The sequence below is a fragment of the Pygocentrus nattereri genome, chromosome 1 (assembly GCF_015220715.1).
Source record: "Pygocentrus nattereri isolate fPygNat1 chromosome 1, fPygNat1.pri, whole genome shotgun sequence".
Taxonomy (NCBI): domain Eukaryota; kingdom Metazoa; phylum Chordata; class Actinopteri; order Characiformes; family Serrasalmidae; genus Pygocentrus; species Pygocentrus nattereri.
In genome coordinates, this window is record NC_051211.1 from 29,740,150 (window position 1) to 29,746,049 (window position 5,900).

A 5,900-nucleotide genomic window follows, 5' to 3' on the forward strand; every position below is an offset into this window, starting at 1 on the left:
AACTAAATTGTTAACTTGGCTAAAGAAACAAGTACAATAATGAAACCGTCGTTCTATACACTCAAAAAGCCTGAAAAGGCAGATACAGCAAGCCAGAAGTGCCCAAACGCTGTAAAAAGGCGACAGACTCTGTGCAGTGAGCAGTTAACATGAAAATAGTGCCCTTGTTATAAAAAGACATTTCTGCCAAGAAAATCACTTGTCATGTAAGAACACTGAAAGCAAAACACATTATATGACATAAACAACTAAATTGTAAACTTGGCTAAAGAAACAAGTACAATAATGAAACCGTCGTTCTATACACTGCGAAAGCCAGATTAGGCGATTCCTGCACTCCAGAAGCGCCAAAACGCTGTAAAAAGGCCAGAGACGCTATGCAGTGAGCTGTGAATGTGAAAACATTGGGATTTTAATAAACAGTCATTCCTGGCATGAAACTCACTTGTCATGTCAGAAAACAGAAAGCAAAACACATTTTATGACAAAAACAACTAAATTGTTAACTTGGCTAAAGAAACAAGTACAATAATGAAACCGTCGTTCTATACACTGCGAAAGCCAGATTAGGCGATTCCTGCACTCCAGAAGCGCCCAAACGCTGTAAAAAGGCCAGAGACGCTATGCAGTGAGCTGTGAATGTGAAAACACTGGGATTTTAATAAACAGTCATTCCTGACAAGAAACTCACTTGTCATGTCAGAAAACAGAAAGCAAAACACATTTTATGACAAAAACAACTAAATTGTTAACTTGGCTAAAGAAACAAGTACAATAATGAAACCGTCGTTCTATACACTGCGAAAGCCAGATTAGGCGATTCCTGCACTCCAGAAGCGCCCAAACGCTGTAAAAAGGCCAGAGACGCTATGCAGTGAGCTGTGAATGTGAAAACATTGGGATTTTAATAAACAGTCATTCCTGGCATGAAACTCACTTGTCATGTCAGAAAACAGAAAGCAAAACACATTTTATGACAAAAACAACTAAATTGTTAACTTGGCTAAAGAAACAAGTACAATAATGAAACCGTCGTTCTATACACTCAAAAAGCCTGAAAAGGCAGATACAGCAAGCCAGAAGTGCCCAAACGCTGTAAAAAGGCGACAGACTCTGTGCAGTGAGCAGTTAACATGAAAATAGTGCCCTTGTTATAAAAAGACATTTCTGCCAAGAAAATCACTTGTCATGTAAGAACACTGAAAGCAAAACACATTTCATGACATAAACAACTAAATTGTTAACTTGGCTAAAGAAACAAGTACAATAATGAAACCGTCGTTCTATACACTGCGAAAGCCAGATTAGGCGATTCCTGCACTCCAGAAGCGCCCAAACGCTGTAAAAAGGCCAGAGACGCTATGCAGTGAGCTGTGAATGTGAAAACATTGGGATTTTAATAAACAGTCATTCCTGGCATGAAACTCACTTGTCATGTCAGAAAACAGAAAGCAAAACACATTTTATGACAAAAACAACTAAATTGTTAACTTGGCTAAAGAAACAAGTACAATAATGAAACCGTCGTTCTATACACTGCGAAAGCCAGATTAGGCGATTCCTGCACTCCAGAAGCGCCCAAACGCTGTAAAAAGGCCAGAGACGCTATGCAGTGAGCTGTGAATGTGAAAACATTGGGATTTTAATAAACAGTCATTCCTGGCATGAAACTCACTTGTCATGTCAGAAAACAGAAAGCAAAACACATTTTATGACAAAAACAACTAAATTGTTAACTTGGCTAAAGAAACAAGTACAATAATGAAACCGTCGTTCTATACACTGCGAAAGCCAGATTAGGCGATTCCTGCACTCCAGAAGCGCCAAAACGCTGTAAAAAGGCCAGAGACGCTATGCAGTGAGCTGTGAATGTGAAAACACTGGGATTTTAATAAACAGTCATTCCTGGCATGAAACTCACTTGTCATGTCAGAAAACAGAAAGCAAAACACATTTTATGACAAAAACAACTAAATTGTTAACTTGGCTAAAGAAACAAGTACAATAATGAAACCGTCGTTCTATACACTCAAAAAGCCTGAAAAGGCAGATACAGCAAGCCAGAAGTGCCCAAACGCTGTAAAAAGGCGACAGACTCTGTGCAGTGAGCAGTTAACATGAAAATAGTGCCCTTGTTATAAAAAGACATTCCTGGCATGAAACTCACTTGTCATGTAAGAACACTGAAAGCAAAACACATTTTATGACATAAACAACTAAATTGTTAACTTGGCTAAAGAAACAAGTACAATAATGAAACCGTCGTTCTATACACTGCGAAAGCCAGATTAGGCGATTCCTGCACTCCAGAAGCGCCAAAACGCTGTAAAAAGGCCAGAGACGCTATGCAGTGAGCTGTGAATGTGAAAACACTTGGGATTTTAATAAACAGTCATTCCTGGCATGAAACTCACTTGTCATGTCAGAAAACAGAAAGCAAAACACATTTTATGACAAAAACAACTAAATTGTTAACTTGGCTAAAGAAACAAGTACAATAATGAAACCGTCGTTCTATACACTCAAAAAGCCTGAAAAGGCAGATACAGCAAGCCAGAAGTGCCCAAACGCTGTAAAAAGGCGACAGACTCTGTGCAGTGAGCAGTTAACATGAAAATAGTGCCCTTGTTATAAAAAGACATTTCTGCCAAGAAAATCACTTGTCATGTAAGAACACTGAAAGCAAAACACATTATATGACATAAACAACTAAATTGTAAACTTGGCTAAAGAAACAATTACAATAATGAAACCGTCGTTCTATACACTGCGAAAGCCAGATTAGGCGATTCCTGCACTCCAGAAGCGCCCAAACGCTGTAAAAAGGCCAGAGACGCTATGCAGTGAGCTGTGAATGTGAAAACATTGGGATTTTAATAAACAGTCATTCCTGGCATGAAACTCACTTGTCATGTCAGAAAACAGAAAGCAAAACACATTTTATGACAAAAACAACTAAATTGTTAACTTGGCTAAAGAAACAAGTACAATAATGAAACCGTCGTTCTATACACTGCGAAAGCCAGATTAGGCGATTCCTGCACTCCAGAAGCGCCCAAACGCTGTAAAAAGGCCAGAGACGCTATGCAGTGAGCTGTGAATGTGAAAACATTGGGATTTTAATAAACAGTCATTCCTGGCATGAAACTCACTTGTCATGTCAGAAAACAGAAAGCAAAACACATTTTATGACAAAAACAACTAAATTGTTAACTTGGCTAAAGAAACAAGTACAATAATGAAACCGTCGTTCTATACACTGCGAAAGCCAGATTAGGCGATTCCTGCACTCCAGAAGCGCCCAAACGCTGTAAAAAGGCCAGAGACGCTATGCAGTGAGCTGTGAATGTGAAAACACTGGGATTTTAATAAACAGTCATTCCTGGCATGAAACTCACTTGTCATGTCAGAAAACAGAAAGCAAAACACATTTTATGACAAAAACAACTAAATTGTTAACTTGGCTAAAGAAACAAGTACAATAATGAAACCGTCGTTCTATACACTGCGAAAGCCAGATTAGGCGATTCCTGCACTCCAGAAGCGCCCAAACGCTGTAAAAAGGCCAGAGACGCTATGCAGTGAGCTGTGAATGTGAAAACATTGGGATTTTAATAAACAGTCATTCCTGGCATGAAACTCACTTGTCATGTCAGAAAACAGAAAGCAAAACACATTTTATGACAAAAACAACTAAATTGTTAACTTGGCTAAAGAAACAAGTACAATAATGAAACCGTCGTTCTATACACTCAAAAAGCCTGAAAAGGCAGATACAGCAAGCCAGAAGTGCCCAAACGCTGTAAAAAGGCGACAGACTCTGTGCAGTGAGCAGTTAACATGAAAATAGTGCCCTTGTTATAAAAAGACATTTCTGCCAAGAAAATCACTTGTCATGTAAGAACACTGAAAGCAAAACACATTATATGACATAAACAACTAAATTGTAAACTTGGCTAAAGAAACAAGTACAATAATGAAACCGTCGTTCTATACACTGCGAAAGCCAGATTAGGCGATTCCTGCACTCCAGAAGCGCCCAAACGCTGTAAAAAGGCCAGAGACGCTGTGCAGTGAGCTGTGAATGTGAAAACATTGGGATTTTAATAAACAGTCATTCCTGGCATGAAACTCACTTGTCATGTCAGAAAACAGAAAGCAAAACACATTTTATGACAAAAACAACTAAATTGTTAACTTGGCTAAAGAAACAAGTACAATAATGAAACCGTCGTTCTATACACTGCGAAAGCCAGATTAGGCGATTCCTGCACTCCAGAAGCGCCAAAACGCTGTAAAAAGGCCAGAGACGCTATGCAGTGAGCTGTGAATGTGAAAACACTTGGGATTTTAATAAACAGTCATTCCTGGCATGAAACTCACTTGTCATGTCAGAAAACAGAAAGCAAAACACATTTTATGACAAAAACAACTAAATTGTTAACTTGGCTAAAGAAACAAGTACAATAATGAAACCGTCGTTCTATACACTCAAAAAGCCTGAAAAGGCAGATACAGCAAGCCAGAAGTGCCCAAACGCTGTAAAAAGGCGACAGACTCTGTGCAGTGAGCAGTTAACATGAAAATAGTGCCCTTGTTATAAAAAGACATTTCTGCCAAGAAAATCACTTGTCATGTAAGAACACTGAAAGCAAAACACATTTCATGACATAAACAACTAAATTGTTAACTTGGCTAAAGAAACAAGTACAATAATGAAACCGTCGTTCTATACACTGCGAAAGCCAGATTAGGCGATTCCTGCACTCCAGAAGCGCCCAAACGCTGTAAAAAGGCCAGAGACGCTATGCAGTGAGCTGTGAATGTGAAAACATTGGGATTTTAATAAACAGTCATTCCTGGCATGAAACTCACTTGTCATGTCAGAAAACAGAAAGCAAAACACATTTTATGACAAAAACAACTAAATTGTTAACTTGGCTAAAGAAACAAGTACAATAATGAAACCGTCGTTCTATACACTGCGAAAGCCAGATTAGGCGATTCCTGCACTCCAGAAGCGCCCAAACGCTGTAAAAAGGCCAGAGACGCTATGCAGTGAGCTGTGAATGTGAAAACACTGGGATTTTAATAAACAGTCATTCCTGGCAAGAAACTCACTTGTCATGTCAGAAAACAGAAAGCAAAACACATTTTATGACAAAAACAACTAAATTGTTAACTTGGCTAAAGAAACAAGTACAATAATGAAACCGTCGTTCTATACACTGCGAAAGCCAGATTAGGCGATTCCTGCACTCCAGAAGCGCCAAAACGCTGTAAAAAGGCCAGAGACGCTATGCAGTGAGCTGTGAATGTGAAAACATTGGGATTTTAATAAACAGTCATTCCTGGCATGAAACTCACTTGTCATGTCAGAAAACAGAAAGCAAAACACATTTTATGACAAAAACAACTAAATTGTTAACTTGGCTAAAGAAACAAGTACAATAATGAAACCGTCGTTCTATACACTGTGAACAGCCATGAATAGGCAGATTACATGCACTCCAGAAGTGCCCAAACGCTGTAAAAAGGCGACAGACGCTATGCAGTGAGCATGTGAATGTGAAAAATAGTGCCCTTGTTATAAAAAGACATTTCTGCCAAGAAACTCACTTGTCATGTCAGAAAACAGAAAGCAAAACACATTTTATGACAAAAACAACTAAATTGTTAACTTGGCTAAAGAAACAAGTACAATAATGAAACCGTCGTTCTATACACTGCGAAAGCCAGATTAGGCGATTCCTGCACTCCAGAAGCGCCCAAACGCTGTAAAAAGGCCAGAGACGCTATGCAGTGAGCTGTGAATGTGAAAACACTGGGATTTTAATAAACAGTCATTCCTGGCATGAAACTCACTTGTCATGTCAGAAAACAGAAAGCAAAACACATTT